Below are 21,042 nucleotides of genomic sequence, written 5' to 3' on the forward strand. Positions count from 1 at the left end.
GACCGCGGCCCTCACGGCCAAACTGGTTGAAGTGATGCGGGGTGCAGACTCCTCCGCAGTCGCCCTTGGCGCAGCACAGGCGGAGCTGGCCTCCTCCTGCGCCGAGCTGCTTCTTCTCCAACAGAGGGTTGATGGTGCCGAGGCCTTCGCTCGGTGGAGTGAGGACGAGATCCGTCAGCGGCGGATTCTGGAGCACGAGCATGCCCCCATGCTCCGAACGCTCAGGGAAAGGGCTAACACAGCCTTGAGCAACATTTGCGAGGCTTCCGCCAAGGAGCCGCATGAGGCCAACTATGCTGGTAACCTCCAGTATTTCACTGACGTGGTGACGCTTCTGGAGAACCGCTCCGAGAGGTCTCGTTGGCTTGTCGAGGAGAGGAGCCAAGCCTTGCTCGGGCGTGCCTTCTCCCGTGTCTTCAGCTATCTGCAGGACAGGGACCCCCACTTCGATTTTGATGCCGCCATCGCACCGGTGCCCATAGCCATCCGGGGCGACCTGGCGCAATGGGTGGAGGACAATGTGGACCCCCTCGTCAGGGCCTTCGCGTCTGATGATGACAGCGTGATCGTGGCCGCTGATGAAGGCGGCGTTGTGGACGGGCCTGGCGCTGTCGAAGGTGATGGTGGTGGTGGTGATGATGTCAGCAACGCCAACGATGCCTCTGGAAGCGCCCTAGAAGACGCGGCGAGTGATATGTCCGACTGATCATATGTCGCCGCTGTTTACCCAGCATGAAGAAGGCTCGGGCTCAGCCCTGAAGATTGTAAGAGCATTTTGGGAGGGGAAGCCCCTCATCTAAAGATTTGCGAGCAGTACCCTGGTAAGCATGACGCTGCGTGTGAGCTTAGCTACTGGCCCGGTGATGGGTCAGCTGACTTGTTTACCTTTTGACCCCGACGAGTCCCGAGCGGGCCTGCGGGGGCCGCGGCACTTCGAGTGTCTTCTTGGTGAACCCATGATCCTGTGATGAGAACCTCCGGAGAGGGTGAGGTGACAGCGGTCCGGATTGTAGGCGTGCTCGGCCTGGCCCGGCTCGCGAGGGGCTCACGAGGGGAGGCAGCTGACGCTAACTTTGGACGCAAAGCCGAAACCAGAACACGAGAGATTGCTCGAACGAGACTAAACACCCCTTCCCCAAACACACACAAGTCTCAAGCTCAAATCCAACTTAAATTCAAATCGAAGAAACTCATCTACATAGGAAAAGGGAAAAAGCAAAAATCCGCGTCCGGCACCTAGTCTAGTCTTCGACGTCTTCTCACCAGCGCGGAGCTAAGTGCTGCCACTGGGCATGGGCGGGAGCCCCCGAGGCCCGAGGGCGGCTCTCCGGAGACTCCGGGGCGTGTACAGCCCCACTCATTATTACGTGAGAGTGTCATGGGGAAGCGAGCTTCACAGGCACTGGGCCTTCTTCACAGGTATCGGCCTTGCTTCATATCGCCAGACGAGGGCCCCGCCTTGCGCCACACTCTACCGCCATTGACGGTGGCCGAAGACCAAGGATGACGCCAATGGGGTAGAGCGGTCGCCAACGGTTTCCCCGACGACCACGGGTCCTCTGCCGGGGGCAGGCCCTAAGGCACCTCCCCGGCAAAGGGCCTACCTCCTGAGAATGCCTTGCACCAAGCGCCGCGGGGGCGAACCCGGATCTCGGCCCCTCTCCTGCAGCCCCCGGTGCCCTCCTCCCGAGGGGTAAGAGGCTGCAGCGTTGGGGTAGCCATCTGCTGCGGTGACCTGTACCTCCTGCGACCCATGGTTAGCATAAGCTTGCTCCTGAGGAATTAGTGGTACCAGTTAGTTGCTGCCACTGGCGCGGTTGTTGAGGCCCTCTTGGGGTTCCTGAAAGAGCTCAGCTTCTGGTGTCTCCTCGCCCCAGTCTGGCCTGAGGAATGAGCCATGGTCTTCTTCCAGTGCGCACTCTCGATCCACCATGCGGGGCACATAAGCTTCTAGGGCCACCGCCCCGCGGTTCTCGCTGTAATGCCCCACATGCCACGCAGTCCGACCTGGAGCATTGTCTTGAGGGTGTTGGCGTGGTGGTCCACCGAGGTCGAAGTCGCGGCGTGCACTCCTTACCGGCCGAAGATGGGGCCGGTGCGACTTGTCGCCCGATGCTGACGGCCGGGTTGGCGTTGAGTAGGCTCTGGAGTCCGCTTGGAGTTGCGTGGGCACGTATGGGGCCGCCATACGGCCCGCCCTGGATCTGGGGTGGAAGCTGGACGCAGAACGGATTCGCTCCCGAGGCGGCGGCATCCAGGAGCTTGGCCACTTGCTTCAACAACACGTCGCGGCTGCCCTCCAGCAGCCGGCACTATAGCAGCTCTTGGGCCACCATGAGTGCGGCCCTGGAGTTCGCCTACTCCCGTCGGGTGTTCGGCGCTGTGGCCGCGGCGTGGCTTGAGGCTCTTGCTGCTGACCGCACCTGCTGTAGCGTGAGGACAGGCGACGTTTGGCCGCGTCGCCCGCGCCCTGCAGCGCCCTACGGAGCGCGAGCTGCTTGAGGCGCAAGGTTGAGGTCGCCCTGGGCTGGCGGCACGGCGTGGGCGGGCCACGCCGCCCAGCGGTCGGCGTTGGCTATCGGGTCGCTTGACATATGAACGGCGAGGCGACGAAACATGAGGCGGCGGAAGAAGGATTCCGGCGCACCCCTACCTGGCGCGCAAAATGTCGGATTTCGGGTTTCGGCAGACCCTTGAGGTTCAAACACTGGGGTGCGCACGAAGATCTTTCCCCTACCAGCTCACGTCTCGAAGTCTCACGAAGGATCTAGGCTAGAAAGAAGAACACACAAGGGACACGAGGTTTATACTGGTTCAGGCCACCATTGTGGTGCAATACCCTACTCCAGTGTGTTGTTTGGTGGATTGCCTCAGGGGCTAATGATGAACAATACAAAAGAAGAACAGCCTCGCGAGGGGCTGTTCTTGAGCTGGTGCGATGAACTGCTTGAGTGAGTTCGATCGCTTCTCTCTCTCTCTCTCTCTGGTTGATCCGTCCCAGAGATGGATGCCTCTACTCTGTGGTTGCCAGTCCTATTTATAGAGGGAGGCCCTGGGCCTCTCCCCAAATAATGAGCGGGAAGGGCGCCAACAATTGGCCATTTTGAAGGGGAACATCTAGTACACTTATCCTGACTAAAGTTGGTCTTCGGCTGCCAAAGGTTCTGATGATGACGCCGTCTTGGGCTCCACGATGACCTCCATCCTGCCGTTCTGCTGGTCTTGGTCTTGTTGCACCGAAATGGTAACCTTTGCCTCATGCCTTGGCCTGTGCTTGCCCCCTTTGCACCGAAGGGGAAACAAGGACACTGCACAGGCCGGCGCCCGCCTGGCGCCCGCCTGGTCTCGATCGTCATGGCTTGCATCACGGGCTCCTCGCGAGGTGCCCTGCCTTGATCTCTCCGCCTCCTCGCGAGCTTGCCTGGTGAGGCTGCTCCTCAGGAAGCTTCCTGTCGTCCCCCCACGAGGTTTGGCCCCTCGCGAGGGTCTTGAGCTTGAGCTGATGAAGCTGGGCCGCACTGGGCCCCCACTCGAGCCATGCCGCACGCCGCAGGCAGGCAAGTCTGGGGACCCCCGTTCCCAGAATGCCGACAGATGCGGAGCATCCTATGGTCATCCCCATGGACCTAACATCGTCTCATCAAGTGCCAAGAGGACCAATGACACGAGCATGAGCTAGAGCCCCCGAGACTGAGGTGACTTCCTTCCTTAGTGATATTCTGTATGATCCACTCGACACATGGTTACTACCTAAGTTCGGAATGTTGTGCATGATCACGTACAAAGAAGGCCCTTTCAAAGATGCACGTGAAGACCGACAAGTCCCCAAGTTCACGGATGAAGAGGAACGATGGAAGGAACCAGAGAAGCCCCCAAGACCTGGACATCTGGCCCCAAGCCTCGGACATCCGACCCCTGGAGCATTATCCACAGTAGCAGCCCAGCCACCAAGGACCTATAGGCCCCGGACATCCGACCATGGCCCGGACATCCGACATCCGCCTATCCAGAGAGAAACTGAACGACCACCGCCAGCCGGGACATCCTGCCAGAGGCTCGGACATCCGGCACAAAGCAATCCGCCGGACATCTGGCCTCTGGCCCGGAAATCCGGCACCCTCCTTCCAGGGAGCATCAGGACGGCGCCTGGCCAGCCCGAACATCTGGCATCTCGGGAAGGCCTGGACATCCGGCTCAATGCCCCGTCGTCTAGCTTCATCTATCTGTGCACAGTAAAGTGCTGAAGCCCATGTATCCCTTCGTCCCCCTAGACTATATATACTCCATCTCCCTCATGTTTTAGGGTTAGCATTGGTTTAGCTCATTTGAGAGATAGAGCTTTGCTCATCCATTCGGATCTACTCCACCGAGAGAGATCACGACCTCTACGGAGAAGATCCATCTTGGATTCAAGACCCCTCACGGGAAGACCTTCAATACCTCCTCACGGAGAAGAACTTGCTACTTGTATCATCCTTTGTTGATCGTGGATCGTGTATCTCTTTGTGTTTTGAGGAACTAGCACATGTGTAATCGAATCTTGTTGGTTTGAGTGATTTCTCTCATTTCCCCTCATCTCCCCCTCGTGTTCTTCATAGGACCCGCTCCAATCGTGAAAGATCAGCCCTAGGGTTTCCATCCTACATCAGGCCTAGACCTAAATGCTTCATGCAGGCGTTCAGGGATGCGCTAGAGGACTGTCAACTAGTTGATTGCAGTTTTCTGGATGACATTTTAAATGTCACTGAGGTAACATTAGAGAGAGGATGGACATAGCTCGTTCTAATTATGCTTGGAATAATTTGTTCAGTGGTGAAACACTGCATCATTTGAATTACTACAAATCTGACCATAGGTCTATTCTCATGCCCGTTGATGAGGAGCTAGCCCAAGACCGACCGGACCCTTATTTGTTTAGGTTTGAGGCTCTATGGGTGGAGGAAAAGGATTTCCCAGGGATTGTGGAAGGGTGCCAAGAGAAATCTGGTCCATCATCCAAAACATTTCTTTGATAGGAAGGTTGGCATTGGTCCATGAGCACTTGCACAGGTGATACAAATTTGTGCTGAAAAGAACAAACAAAAACTTAGGGGAACCTAGAGAGAATCGGAGAATGTTACCAGTTAGAAGTTACTGAGTGAAAATAGTGCACGCCAGAAACAACTTTCAGCAAAAATTGAAAACTTCTAGAGATGGGGGACTTGGATTGGGCGCAACACAGTAGATTTAACTAGCTGTAGTTTGGCGATTGGAAGACGACATATTTTCACAATTTTGCTACTGCCCTCGAAAAAGGAACCGTACAAAAAATTCGAAGGGTGCAAGGAAATTGGCAAGCAAGAATGACACATATAAACCCTCTCACTATTAGGGTTTTGCTGATCTATTTTCAACGAGAATAGATGAACCTGGCCCAACATTTAAAAAAGTGGTTCATTGGGTTTCTGATAGTATGAATGATGAATTGTTGAAGCCATACACTGCTGAGGAGGTAAAGAGGGCAATATTTTCTTGCGGTGATAACAAAGCACCAGGTACGGACGGATTATATGTTATTTTCTTCAAAAATTTGTTGGTATATTATTGGTGAAACTCTTACAAATCAAGTGATATAAGCAATCGATACTAAGATTATTCCAGTGGCGTGAAATGGTATTGTTATAGTTCTTATTCCAAAGATTGAATCCCCAGGACTTTTTAGTATGCTAGCTGCTATCGTTTTCCCAAGAACATACTACATAATGGTATTATTATAGTTCTTATTGCCAACTAGTTATGCAATGTCTTGTACAAGATCATTTCGAATATGCTAGCTACTAGATTAATGGTTATTCTGGATGATATTATTTTCCAAGTGCATAGTGCTTTATGCTAGGCAGAATGATCACAAATAATATTCTTATTACATGTGAGATTATGCACTACTAAAATAAGAAGAAAGGGAAGAAGGGATTTTGTGCGGTCAAACTTGATATGCAATAAGCTTATGGTCGTGAGGAGTGGGTTTTTTCTGAAAAGAATGATAAGTAGATTGGGCTTCCATGCAAATTTCATTGGAATGGTAATGGCCTATGTAAACGCTGTTAAATACAACGTCGGGTTTAATGGTCAAGAAATAGATATGTTTGTGTGTAGTAGGGGACTCCGCCAAGGGGGGGGGGTCCATCTGTCCCCATATTTGTTCCTATTATGTGAAAAGGGTTTATCGAGTGTTCTGGCTCATAAAGAGGAGGTTTGTGGCATTGAAGGTGTTCAGGTGTATAGAAATGCACCATAAATATCTCATTTACTCCTTACTAAGGATTCCCTAATACTTATGAAAGAATATTTGACTAGTGCAACCTCATTGAGAGAAGTGCTACATGAATATTGTGCCAATTCGGGCTAGCTGGTAAGCGAAGCAAAATGTAATATTTTATTTGGCAAAATGTCAATGTTGATGTCAAAGCTCAATTTGTGAGGAGGTAAATATAATGGCTAAAGATATCTCTGACAAACACCTTGGTCTCCCAGTCATGGTGGGACTTGATAGGAGTCATCATTCCATCTGTATGGTATGAAATGACCTCTTTTTGCTCCCCATTTCATTGGAACTGAGACCTCTGTCTACCGGTCTGAAAGGAGGGTCTCATGCTTGTAAACTATCATATATCTTGCACAGAATGATTCTTTCCTCAATCACAACGAGAAGCACTATCGGGGACTAGACAAATAGAAAACACAATCAACACATCATATCAAAGTCAACCAACGTTTATCATATAGAGCAGAATCTTCATTCTAATTTGATTAACCAACCCTCCCTCAAGTCGTATGCTTTCTGATCACTCTCCTATGATGGTTACTTTTCTTTTGAATGTTACGTCGTTGCAGGTCCTCGCCCTTTAGGTTGAAGGAGATGTGTACTCGACTTCCTTTAAGTAAGTGGTGGCCCATAATACTATTGATGTATAACAACAATAGCTTAGGGATAGACTTGAACTCTTCCAAACCCCCTTGCCAGAGGTTTTAAGAGAATAACCTTTTGGGGATACCAATTCCACCCACTCGCACCAGAGGAACTAGCACTTTCTTAAGCTTTCCACTGTTCTTGCTTATTGCCCTTACTTACCGAATGAAAGATGTAGATTGGAAATTGGAAGGTGGTCGTCCATAGTTATCTAGTTGAATACCCTCCATTGCTCATCAAAACATTGAAAGCAACTTGAGATATATTTTGGGAAGAGAGAATAACTATAGATGCTCGATATGCATATTGATCAATTGATCTCCATGTCCTGCCAGTTTGCTAAGTAGATTCACTCTACCAAGGGCAGAAGAAGATCAAGCCGATAAGGGGAAGCACAGAGAAAAATCTCTCTCTTATCTAAATATGAGAGCATGCTTAATCCCTACACACAGAGAAAATGGGGTTATTGTGATGATGGAAACGGTATGTATGTGGACCACTTTGGCTCCACCCAAAATCCCCTGATATGACTATCTCCTGGCATAGCCAAAGCATTTCCTCGTCCGAGGCCTGCTTGAAGCCAACTTGAATCCAAACAACTTGTTGCTTCTCCGAAACCTTCACCAGCTTGTGTATCCTTGTAAGGTCGCATACCTGGCATAAGAACGAGAAACGTGAGTCTAGCATGACATAAAACCAAACCCCGACACTTTTGATACATCTCATCTCAGGACAAGTCACAAAAGAGGTAAGACGCTACATCCAGTGAAGGAACGGGGAAAAAGAATCAGTGGAGTTGACCAATAATTTACGACTTTGAATAATCGCTAATAGCTGACACCAATGGAATATTTTTGGACCCTAAGGATCATGTTGACTCCCTCCTTTATTGAATAGCCAAGTCATCATGAGTAAGCGTACGACCCATCACACAGATGTCACTAAACCTCAATATGCCTTTCTAGATGATGCATTTCCCTTCTTATATATCGATGTATTCATCTGAGGCCACATGCATGTATATATCTGTGAGTGGTTCATAAGAGGAGGGTACTGATAAGAAGTTTAGAAAAAGTGAAACAAGTTGTGTTGACTGAGTCTTAGAATATGTTCTTGCACCACTGCTTTCAAACACACATACCCTTTCTTCTCACAAATGTGAAGTTCTGGAACTCTCTGTGTAATTGTTGCAACAACGATAGGGACTCCGCCGAGGGCTCCCTGGTAGGTTCTAGTTTCTCTTTATACTGCAAATGGATCAAGGCATAATGGGTGGTTTGGCATATTGATCAAGGAGGTGCTGCGTTGGCTGTAGTTGCAAGAGGTCCCGAGATAGAAATTATGCCAATATAGCTTCTTTCATTTAAAAGCTTGAGTTGGTTCTATCTAGCTAAGTTTTTCAACAAAGTAGATCAAAGTATGTGATGCTTGTGAGTTTGGCAACTACTATATATGATATTTATAACAATACTTGATACTTGATTTATGACTTCCTCTACCTAGACCCACACCTACTTACAATTTAACTTAACGGAGCAGCGGATCCAATAAAAAGGGATTGCATTCCAATCCTACTCACCAGGATAAATAGTTGAATGGCATTTGAACCCCACCATCATGATTGTATTCTAATTAGCTGGAAATGTATGAGCTATGCTTCTCAACAGGCATTCACTCAATAGAGCACTTAATGAGTTTTATAATGGCTTGAAAGACTACTATGTTTCTTTTAGCTTAGTTGCAAAAGAAAAGCAAAGGGGAATGCGGGTCCATTTTGTAATGCTTACGGTGATAAAGAAAAGTAACTCCCATTCGCATGAGAGGCATCGCTACCGAGCTGGGTGCTACTTCTTGAGCTTGCATTGGTTTTCCCTTGAAGAGGAATGGGTGATGCAGCAAAGTAGAGATAAGTATTTCCCTCAGCTAGAGAACCAATGTATCAATCCAGTAGGAGACAACACAAATCACCTAATACCCGCACAAACAATCAAACAACTTGCACCCAATGCGATAAAGGGGTTGTCAATCCCTTCGCGGTTACTTGCAAAGGTGAGATCTGATAGAGATAGACAAAACTAAACAAATGATAAAGTAATTATTTTTGGTATTTTTGGTTTATAGATAGGAAAATAGAAGATTGCAATTTTTTTTAGAAAAGGAGGACGACCCCCGGCCTCTGCATCTGGACGATGCATACGGCCACTTTATTAATTATTGACACAAGACCGTACAGAGTCATACAACAATAAGTCTAAAGCCACCAAACTAAGCAACAACTGTCGCTATCCCTATCCAATTGATGTAGGGGCGCTGAAAGTCTCGGACTAATACCAAACAGACCACGCAGCCAAACCTAGACATCTAAAGACTTGATGTCCCACCCAGGACGCCTGCCGGGTATGGGCACCCACCAGTCTGGCGTGCTTTTCAACCAGGACCCCTGCCGGGTATGAGGCCGTCGCAACCACCTGCCACGAATCCATCTTCAGAGCTATACTGCTGCATCAACCTTGGCCGGTCCAACTGCCGCCGACGCCACCATGACGCCAGGTAGCGTCACCCTCCTGCGCGAGTCCATCTCCGCTCATCAGGCGTCGAGTCTCCACTGCGCCACGCCGTCGAGATCCTCCGTCATCAATGGAGCAAATGAAACACCGCTCCTCCTCTTGTCCCCTCCAACCAGCACTCGCTCCAAAACGATGCCCCCAGGAGGGAGAACGGTACCGATAGCACCATCATCGTCCGATCCGGTAGACCCAGATCTAGGGTTTCCCCCGGAACTTCCCGATCAGGTTGATGAGACCTGAAACGACGATGCCTCCAGAAGGAAACGACGTCTGAGATGCCGCCATCATCCGCCAAGACCGCAGTCTGGCGCGATTTTCACCGGAAGCCACGTCTTCTCGACCTCGTGGCTGGCTGGAACTGAGCGGAACCTCACCACGAAGACGTATGTTGCCGTCGGTACTCCGGCAGAGATCCGGCATCTCCTCACCGGTCCCTCCATGCACCGCCGGTCGGCAAAAGGCCTCCCCGCGACGGATCCAAATGGGGCGTTGGATCCGCAGTAGCCATCGTCACCATCACGAGCAGGACAATCCACCTCGCCGGATGGGGTGCTGCCACCGCCGCCGTCCATGTAGGGCTGCCGCTCCGCCGGCGATGGTGCTCGGCCCCCCGCCGCACAGCCCGGAATCTCCGTCCTAGCCGCCGCCATTGGATCGCATGAGAAGGGCTGCCCCCGCCGCCTCAGATGGGATCCGCCGCCTCCCCCCGCCCAGAAACTCCGGGCCCGCCGCCACCGCGGCCCACGCCGGCGGCAGTGGCGGCAGGAAGGGGTGGAGGGAGAGGTGCTGGCGGCGCTAGGGTTGGGGCCCCTGGCGTCGCCCGAGGGGAGGCGACGTGAGGGGTGCGAGGGGTGCCCTAAGTTTTATATGGTGCGAGAGGAAATTGCAAAATAGTAGATCGAAAACTTATATGATGGAAAATAGTAGATCAGAAACTTATATGATGGAAAATAGACCTGGGGGCCATAGGTTTCACTAGAGGCTTCTCTCAAGATAACAAATAATACAGTGGGTGAACAAATTACTGTCGAGTAATTGATAGAAAAGTGCAAAGTTATGACGATATCTAAGGCAATGCTTATGAGATATAGGCATCACATCCGTGTCAAGTAGACCGAAATGATTCTGCATCTACTACTATTACTCCACACATCGACTGACTCTTGCCTGCATCTAGAGTATTAAGTTCATGAAGAACAGAGTAACACGTTAAGATGACATGATGTAGAGGAATTAACTCAAGCAATATGATGAAAACCCCATCTTTTTATCCTCGATGGCAACAATACAATATGTGCTTTGCTGCCCCTACTGTCACTGGGAAAGGACACCGCAAGATTGAACCCAAAGCTAAGCACTTCTCCCATTGCAAGAAAAACCAATCTAGTTGGCCAAACTAAACCGATAGTTCGAAGAGAATTGGAAAGATATCAAATCATGCATATAAGAATTCAGAGAAGATTCAAATAATATTCATAGATAAGCTGATCATAAATCCACAATTCATCGGATCTCGACAAACACACCACAAAAGAAGATTACATCGAATAGATCTCCAAGAACACCGAGCAGAACATGGTATTGAGAATCAAAGAGAGAGAAGAAGCCATCTAGCTACTAGCTATGGAGCCGTAGGTCTGAGGTAAACTACTCATGCTTCATAGGAAGGGCAATAGAGTTGATGTAGAAGCCCTCCATGATCGAATCCCCCTCCGATAGGATGCCGGAAAAGGCCCCTAGATGGGATCTCACGGCTACAGAAGGTTGCGGCGGTGGAGAAGTGTTTTGGTGGATGCTTCTGGTGGTTTGGGAACATATGTGAATATATAGGCGAAAGTATTAGGTCAGGGGAGTCACGGGGGGGGGGGGGGGGCACAAGGGAGGGGGCCCTGCCCTACCCCCCGGGGCATGCCCTCCACCCTTGTGGCCGCCTTGTGGCTCCTCCGACTTCATCTCAAAGTCTCCTGGGTGTCTTCTGGTCTAAGAAAAACTCATCGCGAAGGTTTTATTCCGTTTGGACTCCGTTTGGTATTCCTTTTCTGCGAAACTCAAAAACAAGGAAAAAACAGAAACTGGCACTGGGCCCTAGGTTAATAGGTTAGTCCCCAAAATAATATAAAATAGCATATTAATGCATATAAAACATCCAAAACAGATAATATAATAGCATGGAACAATCAAAAATTATAGATACGTATCACCGGGGTAAGGTAAAGAGAAACTAGAGTCTTTCTAGCCCAACTCCGCTCTTTTTCTCATGATACGTCTGACAGATTTTCTCACAAGGATTACACCGAACTATAAAACCTAATCAGTTGTAGAAATTACAAAAAATTTCCTTATCTCGAGTACTTGGTTGTGATACAAGGATCTATGTGTTGGGAAACACAGTAATTTCAAAAAATTTCCTACGATCACGCAAGATCTATCTCTAGTTGATGCATAGCAACAAGAGGGGAGAGTATTGTCTACGTACCCTCGTAGACCGAAAGCGGAAGCATTATTACAATGCAGTTGATGTAGTCGTACGTCTTCACGATCCGACCGATCCTAGCACCGAAGGTACGACACCTCCGCGATCTGCACACGTTCAGCTCGGTGACGTCCCATGAACTCTAGATCTAGTTGAGATTGAGGGAGAGTTTCGTCAGCACGACGGTGTGGTGACGGTGATGATGAAGTTACCCGCGCAGGACTTCGCCTAAGCACTACGACGATATGACCGAGGTGTGTAACTGTGGAGGAGGGCAACGCACATGGCTAAAAAAATTATCAACTTGTGTGTCTATGGGGTGCCCTCCTCCCCCGTATATAAAGGAGGGGCGCGCCAAGGGGGAGGACTCCTACTCCTAGTGGGATTAGGTCTCCCAACTTTCCTAGTCCAAGAAGGAGAAGAAGGGAAAGAGGAGAGGAGAGAAGGAAGGAGAGGGGGGCGCCCCCTCTCCTTCCTTCTCTCCTCTCCTCTTTTCCCCCTTCCCTTGTCCAATTTGGACTGGCAAGGGGGGAGGGGGCGCACCACCTCTAGCCGGCCCTCTCTCTTCTCCACTAAGGCCCACTAAGGCCCATTAATCCCCAGGGGGGTTCCGGTAACCCTCCGGTACTTCGGTTCTATCCGAAACTTCTCCGGAACACTTATGGTGTCCGAATATAGTCGTCCAATATATCAATCTTTATGTATCGACCATGTCGAGACTCCTCATCATGTCCGTGATCACATGCGGGACTCCGAACAATCTTCGGTACATCATATCACATAAATTCATAATACCAATCGTCATCAAACGTTAAGCTTGCGGACCATACGGGTTCGAGAACTATGTAGCCATGACCAAGACACATCTCCGGTCAATAACCAATAGCGGAACATGGATGCTCATATTGGTTCCTACATATTCTACGAAGATCTTTATCGGTCAAACCGCATAACAACATATGTTGTTCCCTTTGTCATCGGTATGTTACTTGCCCGAGATTCGATTGTCGGTATCTCAATACATAGTTCAATCTCGTTACCGGCAAGTCTCTTTACTCATTCTGTAATACTTAATCCCGTAACTAACTCATTAGTCACAATGCTTGCAAGGCCTATAGTGATGAGTATTACCGAGAGGGCCCAGAGATACCCCTCCGAAACATGGAGTGACAAATCTTAATCTCGATCTATGCCAACCCAACAAACAGCTTCGAAGACACCTGTAGAGCACCTTTATAATCACCCTTTTACGTTGTGACATTTGGTAGCACACAAAGTGTTCCTCCAGTATTCGGGAGTTGCATAATCTCATAGTCTAAGGAACTTGTATAAGTTATGAAGAGAGCAGTAGCAATGAAACTGACACGATCATAATGCTAAGCTAACAGATGGGTCATGTCCATCACATCATTCTCCCAATGATGTGATCCCGTTCATCAAATGATAACACATGTCTATGGTTATGAAACATAACCATCTTTGATTAACGAGCTAGTCAAGTATAGGCATACTAGGGACTATATGTTTTGCCTATGTATTCACACATGTACTAAGTTTCCGGTTAATACAATTCTAGCATGAATAATAAACATTTATCATGAAAGGAAATAAATAATAACTTTATTATTGCCTTTAGGGCATATTTCCTTCACCATGTGGGCTTGAAGCTCCATCGGATGAAATAACACCATTCCCTAATTGAGGATTGAATGACCACCATGGGAGCGGCAGGTACAATTTATTTTTTCATTCAACCTTATATATCTGTTATTAATAAAAACACTCCGTAGAGAAGTGATAACCTTAGCACAAGTGAAAGAAGCCCACTTGCCCACTCTTCTTTATCCCCACCCAAGCAAGAAAACCATGGCTACTTGGTGTAGATGCCATGAATTCACTATTTTCAGAATGAATTCTACAAGAAAAAAAGGTAAGAAGTCTAACATCGATTTTTTTTATTTTGATGCTATCAAAATAGGGTTTAAGAATCGTATCCCTTATCGCAGGGTTTTAAATCTACTTCCAGATTGACAAGTTCTGAAAGGTTGTTGCTCGATTTCCCATTACAGGTCAGGATCTTGTTCACACACTTATCAAAGCGGTCCCACTCCCACTTATTAGAAGTTTGATTAGCCGAGGGAGCGCGGGAGTGAAAATGATTTTTTAACTCCGAAAAGACCCACTTATTTTTGTTATATATTGTCCTCTTGACGTGTTGAACAATGTCACCTGAATTAGAAGGGTCGGTGGGGTAAAGCTCTAGCGTATGTGCGAGCGTGTTATCTTTTTTAGTTTTTGCATGTCGATCCAACATTTGATTGAAGCATCCTTATATTGGTTGACATAGTTGTCTATTAGGGATCGACCATTAAGGTCGATTAAATGTTTTTGAGGAAACCATTTGCACTCCTTTTCATGAAGGACACATGTACCATGGCGGGTGCCGCTTTTTGGGGGCAAAGCAGCCCCTTTTATGGATGGATGATCCCACCTAAAATAGTTGTTCACCCTTGAAAAGATAGTATTTCCTGAATAATCCCCCTGGCCTGGACTTCGATGCTTTCTATGAAAGCTCCCAGTTGTTGAATCGTAAACACTTGGGTAAGGAAAAAAGAAACCCAAAAGCCCTATTTGATAGAAAAAATAAAACCCAATATCGGAATCTTTTTTTGTTCTTTCCACTACTTGAAGTGAGTGCGACAACTACGATGAAATGACGAATCCCAACTACGTATATATAAGAACTGAAACTGCTCAGGGCATTCCATCCAGCGTAAGCATCTGGATAATCTAGAATGCGACGTGGCATACGCGAAACCCTAAGAAATGCATGGGAAAGAAGGTTAGATTAACCCCACAAAAGGATTTGGCTAAAGTTTCAGGATATGTCCGACCAAAGATTTTACCCACCCAATTGTAAAATCGAGCAAATAAAGCAAAAAATGGCTCCCATAGAAAGTACATAATGGAAATGTGCAACCACATAATAAGTATCATTTAGAGCAATGTCTTGCCCAGAGTTTGCTAGAACTATTATAGTGAGCCCTCCTATGGTGAACCAAAATATGAACCCTACAACAAATAACATGGGTGTTTTCTATTGTATCAAACCTCCCCACATGGTAGCGATCCAACAAAAGATTTTGATTCCCGTGGGCACAACGATGATCATGGTAGCTGTAGTGAAGTAGGCACGCGTATCAATGTCTAAGACCATAGTAAACATATGATGAGTCCAAACTAGAAATCCAAGAACACCTATACTTATCATGGCATAAACCATGCCTAGATATCCGAAGACCGATTTTCTTGAAAAGGTCAATACGATATGACCAAGTTTATAGATAAAGATATCAATATCTAGAATACCAAATCATTATCACTAGATTCATCATGAACTATATTATTACATTTTATATATTTAGTATTATAAATCTTTATATATTTTGCTGTAAAGTTGGTTAAACATAGACAACCGTTGACATTTTGAAAAACTAATACACCTTATATTTAGGAATGGAGGGAGTATTATTTAATCATGGAAATGCCATGTGAGGTGCACTGATAACCCACAAGTATAGGGGATCGCAATAGTTTTCGAGGGTAGAGTATTCAACCCAAATTTATTGATTCGACACAAGGGGAGGCAAAGAATATTCTCAAGTATTAGTAGCTGAGTTGTCAATTCAACCACTCCTGAAAGACTTAATATCGGCAGCAAAGTTTTTTAGTAGCAAAATAATAAGGAAGTAATAGTAACAAGGGCAAAAGTAATAGTAGCAGTTTTGTAATGATTGTGACAGCAGTAGCAACGAAAGTAACTTAGCAAAGATCAATATGTGAATAGCTTGTAGGCAATGGACCGACAATGATAATTGCGTCAGGTGATATTCATCATGTAGAAGTTATAACCTAGGGTGACACATAACTAGCTCCCATTCATCAATATAATGTAGGCATGTATTCCGTATATAGTCATACGTGCTTATGGAAAAGAATTTGCATGTCATCTTTTCTCCTACCCTCACATGGTAGCGGGGTGCTAATGGAAACTAAGGGATATTAAGGCCTCCTTTGAATAGATAATCGGACCAAAGCATTAGCACTTAGTGAATACATGAACTCCTCAAACTACGATAATCATCATAAAGAATCCCAATTATTGTCACCTTGGGCTATGCGGATCATAACTCATAATAGGTATCTACAACTTGCAAGATAGGATCAAGAACACAAATATATTCATGAAAATATAATAGGTTCAGATCTGAAATCATGGCACTCAGGCCCTAGTGACAAGCATTAAGCATAGCAAAGTCATAGCAACATCAATCTCAGAACATAGTTGATAATAGGGATAAAACCCTAACAAAACTAACTCGATCACATGATAAATCTCATCCAACCCATAACTGTCCAGCAGGCCTACGATGGAATTACTCACGCATGGCGGTGAGCACCATGAAATTGGTGATGGAGGAAGGTTGGTGATGATGATGGCAACGAATCCCCCACTCCGGAGCCCCGAACGGACTCCAGGTCAGCCCTCCTGGTGAAGAACATGAGGCGGCGCTGGCTCCGTATCCTAAAACACGATGAATCCTTCTCTCTGATATTTTTCTCCCCGAATACGGTTACATAGAGTTGGAGTTAAGGTCAGAGGAGGTCTATGGGACCCCCTCTGGCTAATCTTGCGCTAGTATTTTTTATATATTCCAAAAATATTCTCCATAAATTTGAGGTCAATCCGAGAACTTTTATTTCTGCACAAAAATAACACCATGGCAATTATGCTGACAACAACGTCAGTCCGGGTTAGCTCCATTCAAATCATGCAAGTTAGAGTCCAAAACAAGGGGAAAAGAGTTTGGAAAAGTAGATACGATGGATACGTATCAACTCCCCCAAGCTTAACCCATTGCTTGTACTCAAGCAATTCAGTTGACAAATTGAAAGTGACAAAGAAAAACTTTACAAACTTTGATTGATCTTATTGTTGCAAATATGTCTAGCCAATATTCAGGTTTTCGACAAAGATTATGAACTAACCATATTCACAATAACATTTTAGGTCTCACATTTACTCATATCAACGGCATAATGAACTAGAGAGCAATAATAATAAATATCGGATGACAACACTTATTCAAAACAATCATGATATGATATGAAAAAATGGTATCTCGCTAGCCCTTTCTGAGATTGCAAAACATAAATGCAGAGCACCCCTAAAGATCATGGACTGACTAGACATTATAATTCATGGTAAAAGAGATCTAGTCACGCTCATACTTAATATCAATTAATAAAAAACATACAAATGACAGTGGTTCTCTCTAACTAGTGCTTTTTATAAGAGGATGATGACTCAACAATAAAAGTAAATATATAGGCCCTTCGCATAGGGAAGCAGGGATTTGCAGAGGTGCGAGAGCTCAAGCTTTTAAAGCAGAGATGAATATAATTTTGAGCGGTACGGGCTACTGTTCATCCACCATTGACTTCCTCCAGCCTCCACCATCTATTGTTCATCCACCGTCGACTTCCTCCAGCCTCCACCAGCTACTGTTCATCCACGAGGTCCTGTTGATCCAGCCTCCACGGGCTACTATTAAGCCAGCACTCCATGGGGTCCTGTTCATCCAGCCCTCCATGGGGTCTTGTTCATCCAGCTTCCACGCTTTCATTGTCAACATAACAACCAAGAGATCTTGGTATCTTCCATGCTAGATACATTATAGGCGGTTCCCAAATAGAATGGCAATTTTTTTACTCCCCCTCCACCAACAATCACACTCCATGGCTAACCGAATCCACGGGTACCGTCCATACCAACAACAGTCCTGGGGGAGTTTTGTTTCATAATTATATTTTGATTTGATTTCGCATGGAACTGGGCATTCCGTATACCAGCCACTTTCTCGTGAATGACAAGTGAATAAACACAAATCATGAGAATAACCCACCTAGCATGGAAGATACTGATAGCCCCTAGTCGCTTCATGAGCGATTCGGGCATACAAAACAAATTACTATTTGAAGGTTTAGAGTTTGGCACATGCAAATTTACTTGGAACGGTAGGTAAATACCGCATATACATAGGTATGGTGGACTCATATGGAACACCTTTGGGTTTAAGGAAGTGGATGTACAAGCAGTATTCCTACTTAGTACAAGTGAAGGCTAGCAACAGATTGAGGAGCGACCAACTAGAGAGCAGCAACGGTCATAAACATGCATTGAGATTAATCAATATTGAGTGCAAGCATGAGTAGGATATAAATCACCATGAATATAAATATCGCGGAGGCTATGTTGTTTTTGTTTCAACTACATGTGTGAACATGTGCCAAGTCAAGCCACTCTAATCATTCAAAGGAGGTTACCATCCTATCATACTATATCACAACCATTTTAAAAGCAAGTTGGCACGCAAGGTAATACTACAAAAAAAACACTTCCATGATGATAGGTGTTTGTCACAGTAGGTCACATTTTCTATCATGCATGTACATCCATGACGATTTTATGACAGAATCAAGATAGTCATGCATGTGCTATCATAGAAGTGTTCCATGACAATACCAAAATTATCATGACGATAAATGGCGCGTCATGGAAGTGCTTTCGTCAAAGGTAACCGAGACGTGGCATCAACCGTAATAGGTCGCCGTTAAGCTATCGGGTTCCGTTTTGGATCCGATAACCCGTTAACAATCCAGACCAATGGGACTTTCCACATGTAAAATTCTCAATGGCTAGAGGAAGCATGTGTCGACTCAGCGTTGGGACAAATGTCATCCACTCATTGGATGGGAGGCGCCTATGGTACGTCGACACATGGCACGGCCCAACAGAGGCCCATTCAAGTGAAAAGGCCGGCCCGTTTGACTTGGTCAAAAGCTAGCTGGCCGGCCCATGGAAAGCATGTTAACGGCATGTTCGCATATAGCCCATCTACAGCACGCTAACTCACGACCCGTTATGGCCTATCCAAATTGGGCCCAATAGTGTCATCTAGGCAGTTCAATATGATTCCAGCCCATGTATGGCCCATGACGTCTTTTGGCCCATACGAGGCCCTTTGTAACTCTTGGGCCATTAAAGGCCCATGGTGAAACTGGCCATAATGAACAGTGTAACGCTTTACACCCATTAACAGCCCATTATTGCGTTGGGCCGTTTCCAGCCCGTGTTACCTTTGGGCCTTCTAAGGGCCCACTTATTCTTGGGCTCATTTCCAGCAATTGGTTACTTACGGCCCATTACTGGCCTGTTCTGCTTGTGGGCCAAATTTAGCCCGTGGTTACAGTCAGTCCGTTTATGGCCCGTTAACCCGATGGGATATTTTCATAGCGTCATCAAATATCGCCCATTAACGACCCGTGATGCCTGCCGATAGAATTAAGCCCGTTATACATTTCGGCCTATTAACGGCCCCGTTATGGTCGGGACATAAACACACGATTTCCACTCTAGCCCGTTTACGACCCATTTTGCGGACCGTTATTGGTCCACGAATAATATGACCCGTATGAGGCCCATTGATTATATGGCCCATCAAGGGCCCATGGATCCTACAGCCCATAGGAGGCCCATGGTCACTACAACAGGTAGTAGGACCATGGTTACAACGGTCCGTATGTTGCCCATGATTATTGTAGCCTAGTTATAAAAAATAGGTTATTGTGGCCACTAGCAAAACGTGGAAAATGAACCGCAGTGACTACAAGCAGACAACTAAACAAGACAATAAGGAAATAAATAAGCAAGCAACTAATGCTAGGCTATTATGGCTATTACACATATTACATCCACTGGGCATCAAAGTTCGCCACCAGTGCAAATATAGTGACGAGGACATCAATACCATTTTTACACCCACAACCCCTGCTACTATACATACTGGACCAATTACTAGAGCTCGCGAACGCCAAATAAATTACTAGGTACTTTCGTGTAGGGTTTTACGGTAGGGTGCATCGACTGCAAATTAAAATTTTCCCACGCGCAGAACAACAGGAACATGCTACAGGAGATGGATCATAGTTCGTTACCACTAGACGCGCAGTAACGTGCGGTGGAAGAAGAGTTGGGGCAGCGTGTTCGCGTGGATCGTCTCCTCCTTATCCGATCTCCCTCGAACAGCCGGTCGTCTGATCCCATGTACTAGTTCGGCGTAGCGGCGCAAGTGCACCGCCTCTAAGGGTATCTGCGCGTGCAGGAGGAACACCGTGCGGCGGACTGCTAGGTCCGATCACACAGTCGGTGGTGAGTGGAGGTGGCTATTCGCAACACATGCAAACCCTAGTGACAGCGTCGAAGTGATCAAATCGCATGAGTGTGCAGCACCTCCACTTTATATAGGCGTCCGTCGCAGGCTCAACACTTGGGCCTCGCACAGACCCTAAAGCCCACATATCTACTCGGCCACAATCCAAATACAGCTCGGATCACATCCGACCAGTGTCCTCGGATCCAACCTCGTAGGTTCCTTCCCTTAAGAACGCGACCCCTTAGGTTCAAGTCAGCTTGGTCGCAGTTCGGATCACCTCCGACCTACACGGTTGGTAGTGGCCTCTAGCAAGGCGTGCCGACCACCAAGCAGACTATGAACCTGGTTAGGCAAACCTGTACAACATGTCACACTTCTGTTCCCTTTGCCTCATGATATATGTTGTCGGGCTCAAGGCGAGACTGTCATCCTTCTGCTAGCCCGACCACTTTCTCGTTGCAGTGATGTCGACCACTATCCGGATTATCTCATAATCCTTGTCGCATGGCCATGCTTATCCTGGTCGGATCACACGAGGGGCCCAGAGTATATCTCTCCTAATCGGAGGGGCAAATCTCATCTTGGTCGACCATGTCTTGCAACATGGGTCTGGACAAGCCTGAAACCTACCTTTGTGTAGCGACCAAACCTCATACAGTCTGATCTCTGTGCTTAGGTGTCATCACTGGATCAGTAATGCTGACACCACACAGTACTTGAAGGATTTATAACAGAGTAGCAATCACACACTTATTACATCGAATGTCTCAAGAGAGA

This window comes from Triticum aestivum, chromosome 6B (genome assembly GCF_018294505.1).
Source record: "Triticum aestivum cultivar Chinese Spring chromosome 6B, IWGSC CS RefSeq v2.1, whole genome shotgun sequence".
NCBI lineage: Eukaryota > Viridiplantae > Streptophyta > Magnoliopsida > Poales > Poaceae > Triticum > Triticum aestivum.